General features: G+C 40.4%; 1 pseudogene; it reads right to left on the bottom strand.

Annotated features, from left to right (window-relative positions):
* The window catches only part of LOC134486030 (nidogen-2-like), an 809,359-nt pseudogene that overhangs the window by 56,580 nt on the left and 736,312 nt on the right, over positions 1–16,467 (bottom strand).

Raw genomic sequence — 16,467 nt, 5'->3', positions numbered from 1 at the left:
TAACCTGGAAGTATATGTCCAGTGACTGGTGCCCTGAAATCTTTATTCATTAAGGAAAAGACCTTGCTGCAAACACCCACCATATCAAAGACTAATCCATATGAAATAAGCATGGGCATGGTTGATGTGGATACCACAGGTCATATGGTAAGGTGGAAAGAGAAAAGAAGATAAGTCTTGGATGCTTCTGATCGAGGTAGCCTTGACTACTCAGTGGTAGTAGCAATAGAGCCTGCCCAGGACAAGGTAAGGTGTGAGAACCTACACATGACCTTTTCCTCTGACTTTCACATGTGTTTCCACACAAAAGGGTGTGCATTTACCCATAAATATATACACACCACACACATGCCACACACACACACACACACACACACACACACACACACACATACACACACATACAGACCACATACATTAATAAAGACAGATGTGCAAAAAAGACACTTACCCATGGGTATATAACAGCCACACCTGTATATGTGTATATATGTAGGCATGTGTGTACATATGTCTACTTGAATATTGTAAAATGTTTTTTTAAAGATTTATTTATTTATTATATATAAGTACACTGTATCTGTCTTCAGATACACCAGAAGAAGGCATCAGATATCTTTACAGATGGTTGTGAGCCACCATGTGGTTGCTGGGAATTGAACCTATGACCTCTGGAAGAGCAGTCGGGTGCTCTTAACCGCTGAGCCATCTCTCCAGCCCTTGTAAAATGTTTTTGAGTAATTTAGTAAATATGTAATTTATTTACACGTGTATATAGATATCTGTCTGACACACAGTTAGATACACTGTGTGTCATAGGTTCTTTGTATATTTGGTTTTGTCATGAAGTATATTGGTTTCTCCATCTTTGTTAATTGACAGTTTTGCTGGATAGAGTAACCTGGATTTGTGTTCTCTTAGGGTCTGTATGACATCTGCCAAGGATCTTCTGGCTTTAATAGTCTCTGGTGAGAAGTCTGGTGTAATTCTGATAGGTCTGTCTTTATGTGTTACTTGATATTTTCCCTTACTGCTTTTAATATTCTTTCTTTGTTTTGTGCATTTGGTGTTTTGACTATTATGTGATGGCACAGATTTCCTTCTGGTCAATCTATTTGGAGTTCTGTAAACTTCTTGTATGTTTATGGGCATGACTTTCTTTTCTTTAGGGAAGTTTCCTTCTATAATTTTCTTGAAGATATTTACTGGACATTTATTTTGGAAATATTAGCTCTCTTCTATACCTACTATCCTTAGGGTTGATCTTTTCATTGTGTCTTGGATTTCCTCAATGTTTTGGGTTAGGAGCTTTTTGCGTTTTACATTATCTTTGATGGTTGTGTCAGTGTTTTCTGTTATCTTCTGCCGATGAGATTCTCTCCTCTATCTCTTGATTTCTGATTGAAAATACTTGTGTTTCTGACTCCTGATCTCCTTCCTTCTTTTTCCATCTCCAGGGTTGTCTCCCTTTGTGCTTTCTTTATTGTCTCTATTTCCATTTTTAATTCCTGGATGACTTTGTTCAATTCCTTTACCTGTTAGTTTGTGCTTTCCTGTAGTTCTTCAGGAGATTTCTGTGTTTCCTTTTCAAAGGCTACTATTCCTTACCTGTGTTGTGCTGTATTCCTTTAAGATAGGTATTTATGTCCTACAAAGAATAATAGATCGAAAACTCAAACACAAGGAGGAAATCTAACCCTAGAAAAAGCACAAAAGTAGTCTTCTTGCAACAAAGCCAAAGGAAGAGAAATACACAAATATAATTCCATCTCTAACAACAAAAAAATAACAGGAAACAACAATCCTATTCTTTAATATCTCTTAATATCAATGGACTCACTTCTCTAATAAAAAGACATGGACAAACAGAGTGGATACTTAAAGAGGACTCAGTATTTGCTGCAAACAGGAAACCCACATAAGTGACAATGACAGACATTACCACAGAGTAAATTGATGGAAAATAATTTCCCAAGCAAATGGTCCAAAGAAAAAATCTGGACTAGCCATTCTCATATCGAATAAAATCAACTTTCAACTAAAAGTTTTCAGAAAAGATAAGGAAGGACACTTCATATTCATCGAAGAAAAAGTCCAACAAGATAAACTCTGAGTCCTGAATATCTATGCTCCAAATGCAAGGGCACTTGTATTCATAAAAGTCACCTTCCTAAAGCTCAAAGCATATATTGCATGTCAAACAATAACAGTGGGAGATTTCAACACTCCACTTTCATCAATGGACAGCTCATAGAAACAGAAATTAAACAGAGACATAGAGAAACTAACCTCAGTTATGAACCAAATGGACTTAACAGATATTAATAGAACATTTCATCCTAAAACAAAAGAATATACCTTCTTCTTAAAACCTCATGGTACCTTCTCCAGAACTGACCATATAATTGATCACAAAACAGACCTCAACAGATATAATATTGAAATAATTGCATGCATCCTATCAGATTACCATGGACTAAGGCTTGTTTTCAATAACAACAATAGTGAGAGAAAGCTCACATATACATGGAGGCTGAATAACACTCTACTCAATGATAACTTGGTCATGGAAGAAATAAATTAAAGACTTTTTAGGATTTAATGAAAATAAAGGTACAACGTACCCAAACTTATGGAACACAATGAAAGCAGTGCTAAGAGGAAAACTCACAGCTCAAAAAGAAATTGGAGAGAGCATACATTAGCACCTTGACAGAACACCTAAAACCTCTAGAACTAAAAGAAGCAAATGCACCCAAGAAGAGTAGAAGGCAGGAAATTCTATTAAACTCAGGGCTGAAATCAACCAAGTTGAAATAAAAAAGGAATATACAAAGAATCAACAAAACTGGGAGTAGTTTTTTTGAGAAAATGAACAAGATAGATAATAAACCCTTAGCCTGGCTAACCAGAGGGCACAGGGTATCCAAATTAACAAATCAGAAATGAAAAGTAAGACATAACAAGAGAATCTGAGGAAATGCAGAAAATAATCAGATCCTACTACAAAAGCTTATATTCAACAATACAGGGAAATATGTATTGAATGGATAATTTTCTAGACAGATACCAGGTACCAAAGTTAAGTCAGGATCACACAAAGCATCTAAACAGTCCCATAACTACTAAAGAAATAGAAGCAGTTATTAAAAGTCTCCCAACCAAATAAAGCCCAGGACCAGATGTGTTTAGTGCAGAATTCTATCAGACCTTCATAGAAGATATCATACCAATATGGTGCAAACTATTCCACAAAATAGAAAAAGAAGGAACACTAGCCAATTCCTTCCATGAAACCATAATTATGCTTGTTGCTATTCAATATTGGCTGCGCCCGTCCAGAAAGAGCACACCAAACCAATACCAACACGGTTCCATGTGGTGAGATTTAATAATTCCCTTAATAAATACAAAGGGGAAGGGGCCAGAGAAAGAACAGAAAAGAGAGTGAGGGTGGAGGGAGTCTGCTTTTATTTGTACTGTGAGGTAAAGATGCCCAGGTGGAGGTGAGACTTGAGCCAAAACATCTTCTGGGAATGTATGGTGTTACTGCTAAAGGCAACACTTGATACCAACAATGCTTATACCTAAACCACACAAAAAAACAAGAAAGAAAGAGAACTTCAGAGCAATTTCCTTTATGAATATCAAAGCAAATACACTCAATAAAATTCTTACAAACCAAATCCAAGCAACCATCAAAATGATAGTCCTTCATGATGAAGTAGATTTCATCCCAAGGATGCAGAGATGGTTCAATATATGGAAATCCATCAATGTAATTCACTAGAGGGGCAGGCAGTGAAAGGTACCCTGATTCCTGCTGGAGATAGGTTGAATCCCCAGGACACTTAAACGGGACTGCTGGTGCCTTCCCAATTTCCCAGGATATCAGTTCCCCCCAAAGACCCCTTTACAGAGGTTTGAGACAGACCAGTCATGTAGGGCAATGCTGCAAGCCCCTTGACCACAGGTCATGTAGGCTCAAGACAGATCAGAGGTAGAAGCAGGATCACACCTACAAATAAGTATATGAGGAGGTCTTCCCAAGCTCTCAGGACAAACCAATAGGAAGTACCTTCTGTCAGACACTGACCCATTCACAAAACTATTTAAGCACAATGAAAGGCGTGCAGGAATTATCGTCTACGAGCTTGTTATAAGAGCTGTTACTCTGCCACTTGGACATGAGATCTGCTTTCCGGAAATCATCACTTCCAGAATCTCCCTTGCACTCCTCACTGGCTAGTCAGTCCCCTGCTGGTTCAGCCCAGCCCAGGCAACCAAAGTGGTAGGCAGTCGGGGTAAGGAGAAGGACCGGCAGTTGGGGTGGCAAATAAATGGTCCCCCTCCCTGCCTGAGATCTTTTTCCCTTTACCTGTACCCACACAACTAGCCAGCCTCGTCAGAGATCACTGTGGAGAGCACTCGGGCACCAGAGCCCTAAAATGTTGTTCTCGAACAATGATCAACAAAACTGCAGTGCGGGAAGGTGAGTCACCTCCCCCAACTCTGGAGACTAACAAACTATCTTTTCCTGCTGAGTTTTCAGTCAGCACCATCTCAAGCTTAGGTCAAGCTGAAGGGGCACCTGAAGGCTCCTGGCCAGAGCTACTCTCTGGGGTTGGCTGAAGGTCCCTCTAGCCCCTGTCTAAATCCAGACAGTCTGCAAAAGAGCCTGCAATCGGTTTTGGCAGACTCCCTATCTAACCTGGTAATGCAGCAGACACTTAAAGCTACAGGGCACCTAGTTCTTTAATCTGCAGAAAGACTTAAAGTTTTGGACTTCTGTGGAATCCCCCAAAGCCGATATGCCTAGGGAATGTTCCCATTGGACAAACCGTTTCTCCTCTTTTCTGTGACAGTTAAGTGACACACACGAAAACACAACATTAAAAAAAAAAATTCCTCAGTCCCCCCCCCCCCCCCGCTGCCGGCAGTGTTGTTGCAGCTTTCCACAGCCCAACACCCACCCTGTGGCAGTGTGGGGTAAGTGTGGTCAAACTTCTAAGTCCTGTATCACCTAGGGGGTGTGCCCTGTGGCAGAGCTGATGCCGAAAACCCCCAAGGCTTCAAAGGAGACACTAAGCAGACTGTCTGCTCCTCAGTCTCCCCCCCAGTGCAGGACTCCATTAAAAAAACAAAGGAGCTTCCACTTGCCTCTCCCCTTACTCCACCTCCCCCCATTCAACTAAGGAGATCTCTCCTTAGAGGTAGTTGTTAAAACAGCCAACCAGATAAAGACCACATTAGGACAGAAGATATCACCTATAAAGACAATGGAATACCCAAGGAAACCCAGAACCCCACCTCCAAATCACCCCCTATTCTAAGGGCCACTGTTGACAGCACACCTAAAAGCTCTAGAACAAAAGGAAATAAACAAACCCAAGAGGAGTAGAAGGCAGGAAATAATCAAAATCAGAGCTGAAATCAACCAAGTACAAACAAAAATGAGTATACAAAGAATCAGCAAAACCAGGAGCTGGTTCTTTAAGAAAATCAACATGATAGATAAACCCTAAACTAACCAGAGGTCACAGAGAGTGTATCCAAATTAACAAAATCAGAAACGAATAGGGAGGCATACCAGCAGCATCTGAAGAAATTTAAAAAAAAAAATTAGATCCTACTACAAAAGTGTATATTCAACAAAACTGGAAAATCTGGAGGAAATGGACAATATTCTAGACAGATACCAGGTACCAAAGTTACATCAGGAACAAATAAACCATCTAAATACCCCCATAACTCCTAAAGAAATAGAAGCATTTATTGTTATTAAGAGTCTCCCAACCAAAAAGAGCCCAGGTCCAGATGGATTCAGGTCTGAATTCTACCAGACCTTCACAGAAGACCTCATACTAATGCTGTTCAAACTATTCTACAGAATTGAAACAGATGGAACACATCTAAATTCCATCTATGAATTAATAATTGTATAATAAGATTATACAATTATTCTTATACTGAAACCACACAAAGACCCAACAAAGAAAAAGAAGTTCAGACCAATTTCCCTTATTATTATTGATGCAAAAATACTCACAAATGTCTTACAAACGGAATGCAAGAACACATTGAAATGATCATCCATCATAATCAAGTAGGCTTCATTCCAGGGACGCAGGGATTGTTTAATATATGAAAACCCATCAATGAAATCCATTATATAAACTAACCCAAAGATAAGAATGACATGGTCATTTGATTAGATGCTGAAAAAGCATTTGACAAAGTTCAACACCCCTTCATGATAAAAGTCCTGGAAAAATCAGGAATTCAAGGCCTATATCTGTACATAGTAAAAGCAATATACAGCAAACCAGTAGCTAACATCAAACTAAATGGAGAGAAAATTGAAGCAACTAAAATCAGGAAGTAAACAAGACTGCCCACTCTTTCCCTACTTATTCAATCTAATAGTCGAAGTCATAGCCAGAGCAATTAGAGAGTGAAAAGAGGTCAAAGGGATACAAATTTGAAAGGAAGAAATCAAATTATCACTATTTGAAGATGATATGATAGTATAGTTAAGTGACCCCCAAAAGTTCCAGCAGAGAACTACTTAACCTGATAAACAACTTCAGCAAAGTGCCAGGGTATAAAATTAACTCAAACAATTCAGTAGCCTTCTTCTACTCAAACGATAAACAGGCTGAGAAAAAAATTAAGGAAATGACACCCTTCACAATATCCCCAAGTAATATAAAATATCTTGGTGTGACTTTAACCAAACAAACGAAAGATCTGTATGACAAGAACTTCAAGTCTCTTAAGAAAAATTTGAGGAAGAACTGAGAAGATGGAAAGGTCTTCCATGCTTATGGATTGGCAGGATTAATATAGTAAAGATGGCCATTTTGCCAAAAGCAATCTATAGATTCAATACAATCTCCATCAATATCCCTACTCAATTCTTTATAGAGATAAAAAGAGCAATTTGCAAAACCCAGGATAGCGAAAACTATACTCAATATTAAAAGAACTTCTGTGAGAATCACCATCCCTGACTTCAAGCAGTATTACCGAGGAATCGTCATAAAAACTGTATGGGATTGGTACAGAGACAGACAGATAGATCAGTGGAATAGAATTGAAGACCCAGAAATAAACCCACACACCTATAGTCACTTGATCTTTGACAAAGGAGCTAAAACCATCCAATGGCAGAAAGATAACATTTTCAACAAATGGTACTGGTACAATTGGAGGTCAGCATGTAGAAGAATGCAAATTGATCCATTCTTATTACCATGTACAAAGCTTAAGTCCAAGTGGATCAAGGCCCTCCACATCAAACCAGATACACTCACACTAAGAGAAGAAAAAATGGGGAAGTGTCTTGAACACATGGGCACTGGACAAAATTTCCTGAACAAAATGCCAATGGCTCATGCTCTAATATCAAGAATTGACAAATGGGACCTCATAAAGCTGCAAAGCTTTTGTAAAGCAAAGGACACTGTCAATAGGATGAAATGGCAACCAACAGATTGGGAAAAGATCTTTATAATTCCTACATCTGATACAGGGTTAATATCTAAAACATACAAAGAACTCAAGAAGTTAGAATCCAGAGAGTGAAATAACCCTATTAAAAATGGGGTACAGAGCTAAACAAATCATTCTCAGCAGAAGATTATCGAATGGCCAAAAAACAGCTAAAGAAATGTTCAACATCCTTAATCATCAGGGAAATGCAAATCAAAGCAACCCTGAAATTCTACCTCACACCATTCAGAAAAGCTAAAATAAAAAACTCAGTTGACAGCAGATGCTGGGGAGGATGTGGAGAAAGAAGAACACTCTTCCATTGTTGGTGGGATTGCAAACTGGTGCAACCACTTTGGAATTCAGTCTGGAGTTTCCTCAGAAAATTGGAGATTGCACTACCTGAGAACCCAGTATACCTCTCTTGGGCATATACCCAAAAGATGCTCCAACATACAACAAAGACACATGCTCCAGTCTGTTCATATCAGCCTTATTTATAATAGCCAGAAGCTGGAATGAACCCATATGCCCTTCAACAGGGGAATGGATACCAAAAATGGTACATCTACACAGTGGAGTACTACTCAGCTATCAAAAACAATGAGGTCATGAAATTCATAGGCAAATGGAATGAACTAGAAAATGTCATCCTGAGTGAGGTTACTCAATCACAGGAAAGCACACTTGGTATGCACTCATTGATAAGTGGATATTAGTCAAAAAGCTCGAATTACCCAAGATGCAATCCACAGACCACAGGAAGCTCAAGAAGAAGGATGACCAAAGTTCAGATACTCCCACTCCTTCTTAAAAGGGGATATATATATATATATATATATATATATACATATATATATACATATATATATACATATATATGTGTGTGTGTATGTGTATGTATATGTATGTATGTGTATGTGTATGTATGTATATATGTGTACATATATGTATATATGTATATATAGATGTATACATATATACGTATATATGTATATATATGTATACTAGATAAGATTGATGAAGTTATAAAATGCATCTTGAAAGGAGCCGGATATAGATCTCTCCTGAGAGACACATCCAGAGGATGTCCAATACAGAAGTCAATGCTAGCAGCAAACCACTGATCTGAGAACAAGACCCTTGGAGGGAATTAGATGAAATATTGAAACAGTTGAAGGAGCATGCAACTCCATCAAAACAACAATGCCAACCAAACAGAACTTCCAGGGCCTAAACCAGTTCCGAAAGACTATACATGGAATAATCCAGGGCTCCAACTGCATATATAGCAGAGAACAGACTTGTTGGGGCACCAGGGGAAGGGGATGCCCCTGGTCTTGCCAAGGTTGGACCACCAGTGCAGGGGAATATGAGGGGGGGATAAAGTAGATATTTAGGGGGAATACCTTTGTGGGGGAGGGGGATGGGAGGAAATGGGGGCTTATATACAGGAAATTGGGAAGGGGAATAATGTTTGAAATGGAAGTAAAGAAATATATCTAATAAAAATTTTTAAAAAATTAAAATTTAGGAACCAAGAAGATGCCAATGCCAGTTCTAGCTATAATGTCCTGAAATGGAGAAAGGGAGTTAATAAAACTGAAGACACTGACCACCTTTTGATTTTCAGGCAAGTGGCCACAAATAACTTGAGCCTTCTATATTTATACAATGACGAATGTGTTTACCCAAGCAGTGATATCATTGCTTACATTATTAAAAAAAAAACATAATATCCACATTTCAAAAGCTCTATCTTTACACAAAGCCCCCGATAGTTCCCCCTCCTCCTTCTCCCATTCCTTGGATCAATCACCACCTAAACTTATTTTGCATTAAAAAGCACAATTTCAGCAAGACAAAAGAGATGTCTGGCCAGGCATGTCCTGTAAACAGGAAGACATAACCCGTCTGGTAGCAAACATGGTTACATAGTTATGCATGGTGAGAGGTCGAATTAAACATTTGTTGATAAACTATCTCTAGTTATTATCTCCCATCATAATTCCCTTTTAATTGCAGACAGACAAGTTCATTTTACAAAGCAGATCTTCTAGACATCTTTCTAATATATAGATCTTTGTAAGATGTAATCATTCTAGGAGCCATTTTCAAGTCTCTATCAATCCAACATAATCTCTACATTTCCCATGTCTCCATTGATCAGATATAGCTTCTTAAATATAGTTATGTAAGCAGGACCTACCTCTCTCCACAATTGACACAGACTTGCTCAGTGTGACTGGGTACTTCTCTAAAGATATGATTATTAGTCTCAAATTCCCAGGATTTTTGGTAGCATCTGGAGGATTCATAGATACAAAAAGAGGTGAAGAACATTTTATCCCTTGAAAGAGTTTTGAGAAAGATGTAGAATCATCCACAGTGACTTAGCCTGTGTGACTCCAGATGGACTTGTCCATGACTGATGAAGTGATACAATTTTGATAATGACTATATGCAGTAAAATGAAGGAAAGGAGAGCTTGTAGGGCATGCAAACTTGGTACTAAATATAAAGGCTACCAAATTTCCCTTGTCAACTGAGAAGTGGTTTAAATGGACTTGCCACATTAGAATCCTGTCACTGAATCACTCATATGCTATTCCTTGCAGCAGCTACATGGCCACTGCCAGAAAGAGGTAGCACCTCTGCTAAATTATTTCTGATACATGCATGAGGATCTGAGTGCAGTCTCCAGAGAACATGTAAAAAGTCATGGGACTGTGCTCCAAGCTAATCATCCTGGTGCCTGTGAAATGGAGAAGAAAGAAACCCTGTGGCTTGACACAGCCCCAGTCTAGCTAAATTGGTAATTCCATAGTCAGCTTGAGACCATGTCACAAAATCAATACAGTAGAGAGTGACTGAGAATGATACCCAGTATTGACCTTTGACCTCCTTATTCCCACCTGTGGACATGCACCTGCAGACACATGTACCCCCACACAAACATGTACACACAAATTTCTGCGACCTTATAAGCAGACTCAAGCCTCTTTAGAAAGTTTCATGTCAATTTTTACCCTGCAACATCTCTCATACAGCACACTGTTCCTTATTGTTTGCACTTTATCTCTTCTTAGTTTTAGATATAGTATGCCCATTGTCTATCTTAATGGACTTCATCTTTAAAAATAACCTCAGAATCATTATATTCATTCAGCCTCCTTGTCTTTAGGCAACAGAAATCATTTTCTTTTACTTATTTTTACAGAAGACTGGAGAGATGACGGAGAAGTTAAGAACATGTACTACTTTTGAAGAAGACCCATGTTAGATTCAAAGAACTAGATGACTCATAATCACTGGTAATTTCAGTTTCAGGGACCCAATACCCTTCCTTTTCTAGCCTCCACAGGCAACCCTATGCATGCAAATACTCACACATAATTTAATAAAGGCACACACCCACACACACACACACATTTACAATTTAAATTATTTTCTGGCCTTATTTTTTTTTTACTAGGACGAAGAGGGTAAAATTATTCAATCTTCTTCAAATTTCTGAAGGGGAACAACATTTTGCCTTCTCAATAGGAGACAAACCCCTCCAGATTTAGAGGAATCTAAATCCAAGTTGACACAAATGTCCATCATATACATTAATGTTCCTTTTGAATTGTCTTTTACTTTTCCATAATGGGTATTGCTTACAATTGTGTTGCTGTAGATTTGGTTTTACCACAGGCTTCTTTGATGCTCTGAGCTGTTTTGATTTTAACTTCTGCTCCTCTCTCAATTAGCTTCTCAGCCTACATTGTTATTCTATCTTATCATTCATTTTATAACATCCATGCTCCATAAATTTGAAGAAGATAACAACAATTTCTGCTTAAAGTGTACTTCTTTTCCTTATAGTCACTGTATTGAAAAACATAGGCTTTTGCCTTTAATTGTTGTTTTGTTTCTTTGACATGAGCTTTTTCCTTGAGTATAATAATATTGTTTTACTCTTTTAAATTTATCCTTTCCAAGTAAGACAATAGAAAACTTGTGGGGGTGCTTTGTAAATGAATATGAGGATGATCCCTCTTGTCTACATTTTGATGTCTTATAAATTTGAAAAATGAGTGCTGATTCAGCAACTAAATCCTGCACATGCAACCACTCTGGAGAGTCCAGTGGACGTATCCATGACTCCTGATGGATGTCAGATCCCCTTGGACTCATACACTTGACATTTTAAACTAATATATTACCCTAAACCCAGGTTGTTGGGGGTATTTTCTTTCATCCTCTACCTCATATCTCAGAAAGAATGAAGAATATTATATTGGAACAAGGTCACTTGATTCTATTTCACGATGTGACTAAGAAACCTGGAATCTCCTAGTAGTATTCCTGATTTGGGTATAAAGGAGAACATTTTGTTTTATTTCTCTAGTTACATATAGTACATCTCAGTGTAGATGCCTATTCCTCCACCATGCAAGGAAAGGTCCCTATAAATCTAAGTGATACAAATGCAAGTGCTATTGTCTGGTCACCCTGGTTACACAATTCCACTGTGGAAAAGTCTCTGGAATCTACATGCCCCATATTTAAGTTTTTTGATTCACCAATATGAGTAATACATGTTCATGAGTCTGAGTTTATAGTATCCAGAAGTTGTTTAGCTTATCTCTGCAAGACCAAGTTGCTTTCATATGAACTATATATGTATTCTTTTTTTAATTCTCAATATTATGTTCTGTTGCTCTGTAATACTAGGCAGAAATTCCATGTATGTAATTTTTTTTCTTGCTCCAGAAATGGGAGAAACGGAACACACATATGTATAGAGATACTTTCTCTAAGTCTGGGTATGTATCACCTTTACAAAATTCTTACCATATCTCATGTCAATCTATTTCCTTACTTTAATTTATGCATATATTTTAAGTCCTATATTTATAGAATTCTAATTTTCTGATTCTTTTAGTTGAGTATTTGCTTGTTTCTGCATGTGATTGCACACATGTGGATGACGGAGTACAATTTATGGCATCCATTTCCTCCTTCCATTGTGTATGTCCCAAGGACCAAACCAAGGTTAACAGCCTTGGCAACCAATATCTTTACCTACTGAGCTATTTCACTCTTCCTAGTATATTTCATAATTTATCGTTGCAAGCCCAATTGCTACCCCATGCCAAAAAAGAATGTTTTTTGGCTGGTGTGTGCTATAATATAAAGCATTTCTTTAGATTAAGTCATTGTCCTCTTTAATACCCTATTATGATACATATAATATCTGTGGGCATGCAGAAACACATATACATACATAATTTCACTGACATACACTGTTGGTGCCCCATGCCTGCACCGAGACGGTACCGAGAATCGGGCGAAAGCCTGCGGAGTTAAAGAAACACACACACACAGGTTATTATTAGGCATTCTTTTGTAAAATTTTTAATATCACTTCAATACACAAGCTTAGAGATATACACCCACAAACTCTCACCTACAAACTATATAGGAAGGTTTTTTATCAATGTGATATAAAACTAGAGATAACTTGGAAGAGGAAGAAGAAATCTTTTTTTTTTCTCTTTCTTTTTTCTTTTTTTTCCGGAACCCAGGGCCTTGCGCTTGCTAGGCAAGCGCTCTACCACTGAGCTAAATCCCCAACCCCGGAAGAAGAAATCTTAACTAAGAAAAAAATTCTTCATAAGATTGTCCTCTGAAAAAGCCTGTGGGCACTTTCTTGATCAATAATTTCGTTGGAGGGCCCAGCTCCCTGTAGGTTGTCCCACTGCTGGGTTTATTGTTCTAGCTTTTATAAAAACACAGGCTGAGCAAGCCATAAATATAGACCAATAAACAATCTTCTTCCCATGTCTCTCTAACATTTCCCGCCTGCTTAATCACTGGGATATCTTCCCACCCTACCTGATGAAACTAGGATTTGTTTTAGTGATTTTGTGTTTTGGACTGATGGCTCCTAATGGGATCATAAAATAAGACTTAAGTTGAATCTTTCAACGTTCTAGAAAATGTGTAGAATAATTTTATTCTAATACCCCCATCTTTGAGACACAGGACATCATATATGAAAGGTCAGAAAGTTTCTGCCATAAATATAGGCATCCTGTAAGGTTAATTCTTTACAACCAATAGGTCCAGGTAAGAACTAGGTAGATAAATATTAGCAAAATGATTGTACATTGTAAGGTTAGTTCATATAAGGAAGTAGCCATGTTTGAAAGTGTCATATAATTGAGGGCCAGGTAAAGTAGTAATTCAAAGAAAAAAGTGACAGAATGTATCACAGATAAAATATGCCCAAGTCACATGAGAACAGCTTAGGAATAAGAGAACACACAAGAGTAGAGAAAGAGAGACAAAAATAGATAATAGAAAGACAGAGAGAAGTAAAGCAAGAAAGAGAAGTTGTCGTGTGTGGCATGTGTTTACAGAAGCTTTCTGGACAGGATTTTACAGATTCAGGTTCTGAGAGAACAAACTATTCACTGGGGGAAAACGGAAAAGCTGGAGAATTAGAAGGATCCAGAAGATTGTTACACATTGTCCAAGTTAATGTGAGTCCAAGTAGAACAACTCATGAAGATGCCAAGAGAAACCATATTGAATCAGGCAGCTTGGTAGGTTGGATTACATGTAGGCTAGAAGCTCCTAGTATTAGGTCTATAAATAGTAGAACAGAGGGAAAAAATATTCTGGCCTCAACCTAAAGGACGTATTTGCATAGCTTGGGTAAGACTCTTATCTCAGCACTTTATCTAAGAAAAGAAAAGTGACATTCACTTAGAAAGACATACAGACAGGCACACAGACAGACAGACAGACACACAAATACACAGAGACACACAAACACACAAACATAGAAACATAGAGCAGTGTGGGGAGGGAGAGAAGAAGAGAGGGAGGGAAGAAGAGAGAGAGAATGCTTGCAGTCAAGCATTGAACTGAGAACAAGGTTCCAAAAAGAGAAGTTAGAGAAAGAACTGAAGTAGTTGAAGGGGTTTGTCACCCCATAAGAAGAACAATATCAACCAACCAACCCCCTGCCCTCGATCTTCCATGGACTAAATAACCATCCCAAGAATACACAAGGATGAGCCTATGGCTCCATCTGCATATGAAGCAGAGGATATCCTTTTCAGGCACCAATGGGAGCAAATACCCTTGGTCCTGTCAAGGCTTGATGCCCCAGTGTAGGGAACTGTCAGAATGGGCAGCTTGGAAGGAGTGAGTGGGTGAGTGAGGAACTGCCCTCAGAACAGGAGGCATGAGGGGAAATAATAGCCAGTTTCTAGAGGGCAAATCAGGAAAGGGGATAATATTTAAAATGTGAATTAAAAAAAAATCCCCTCCCCCAATGAAAGAAAAAGAAATAGAAATAGAGAAAGAAAAAGAAAAAACAAATGGGGGCACATAACTAAACAGAAGCAGACTGGCGATGTGGCGGTGTTATTCCCATGATAGTCAAGCACCTTCCGGGAAACCAAAGTCTTAGGGTTCCAGGGGAGTATGGTTGCAAAGCTGAAACTTAAGGGAATTGACGGAAGGGCACCACCAGGAGTGGAGCCTGCAGCTTAATTTGTCTCAAGACGGAAACCTCACCCAGCCCGGACACAGACAGGATTGACAGATTGATAGCTCTTTCTCGAGTCCGTGGGTGGTGGTGCATGGCCGTTCTTAGTTGGTGGAGTGATATATTTGGTTAATTCTGATAACGAACGGGACGCTGGCATGCTAACTAGTTACGCTACCCCCGAGCACTCTGTGTCCCCCAACTCCTTAGAGGGACAAGTGGCGTTCAGCCACCCAAGAGGGAGCAATAACAGGTCTGTGATGCCCTTAGATGTCTGGGGCTGCACGCGTGCCACACTGACTGGCTCAGCGTGTGCCTACCCTATGCCAGTAGGCGTGGGTAACCCATTGAACCTCATTTGTGATGGAGATCAGGGATTGCAATTATTCCCCATGAACGAGGAATTCCCAGTAGGTGCGGGGGTCATAAGCTTGCGTTGGTTAAGTCCCTGCCCTTTGTACACACCGCCCTTCGCTACTGGATGGTTTACTGAGGCCCTCGGATCAGCCCCGCCGGGGTGGGCCCACAGCCATGGCGGAGCGCTGAGAAGATGGTCGAACTTGACTATCTAGAGGAAGTAAAAGTCGTAACGAGGTTTCCGTGAACCGGTGGAAGGATCATTAACGGAGAAGGCCGAGGGGGTGTCTGGTCCTTTCTCGGGCCGGTGTGAGTCCCTCCTCTCACCAGGAGGCCCATCCCCGGGTCCCAGTCGCCTTCTTGGCCGGCCGGCCAAGTGAGCGTTTCGGGAAAGGCGGGGGACGTTACAGAGCGGTGCGGTGGGGGGTCGGGTCTGGTCTGTCGAGGGACCTCCTCTGTTCTCTCTCTCTTCCTCCCTCCTCTGCTTCCGTCCTCGCCTCCGTGCACCTGCCTCCGCCTCCGCTTCTGCCACTGCTGCCTCCGCTGTAGCCGCCTGCTCCTCCCTTGCCCGCCAGCCAGCCACGGCCCTCGGAGGATTGAGGTCATTCTGCCTCTCTAAGGACTGGCTCCGTAATCTCATCTCATGTGCACTGGGGGCGGTACATGATCTCTTCCCGGTCGGAGGCCGGGACGCGCTCGCTCTCCTCATGGCACCTGCTGCTCCTCCGCCACAGCTCTCCAGCTCTGACGGTGCTGGGGTGGCTCTGTCGCGTGCGGGGGTGCCTTTGCCGCGGGTGGGCTCACGCACCCACCCCGCCTTCTGGGCCTCGCGTGGCCGCCCCGCTCTTGTCCGGTACCTACCTGACCTGTTCCAGCGTGGAGGTTTAAAACCCGGGGGGGGGGGTCGCCCTACAGTCCGTAGGTCGTCCGTGGGAGGGCTTCCCGGTTCCTCCCCCCACCTGGTGCTCCCTCAGACTCAGCGGGCCCCCTCCGGCTGCCGGCGCTTCCAGAGGCAGCGGTCGGGGGTCCGTGTCGCGAGCCCCCTCTGGGCACCCGTGGGGTCCCAG

The sequence above is a fragment of the Rattus norvegicus genome, chromosome 3, assembly GCF_036323735.1.
Source record: "Rattus norvegicus strain BN/NHsdMcwi chromosome 3, GRCr8, whole genome shotgun sequence".
NCBI classification, from domain to species: Eukaryota; Metazoa; Chordata; class Mammalia; order Rodentia; family Muridae; genus Rattus; species Rattus norvegicus.
This window is presented reverse-complemented; position numbering and strand designations above follow the sequence as displayed.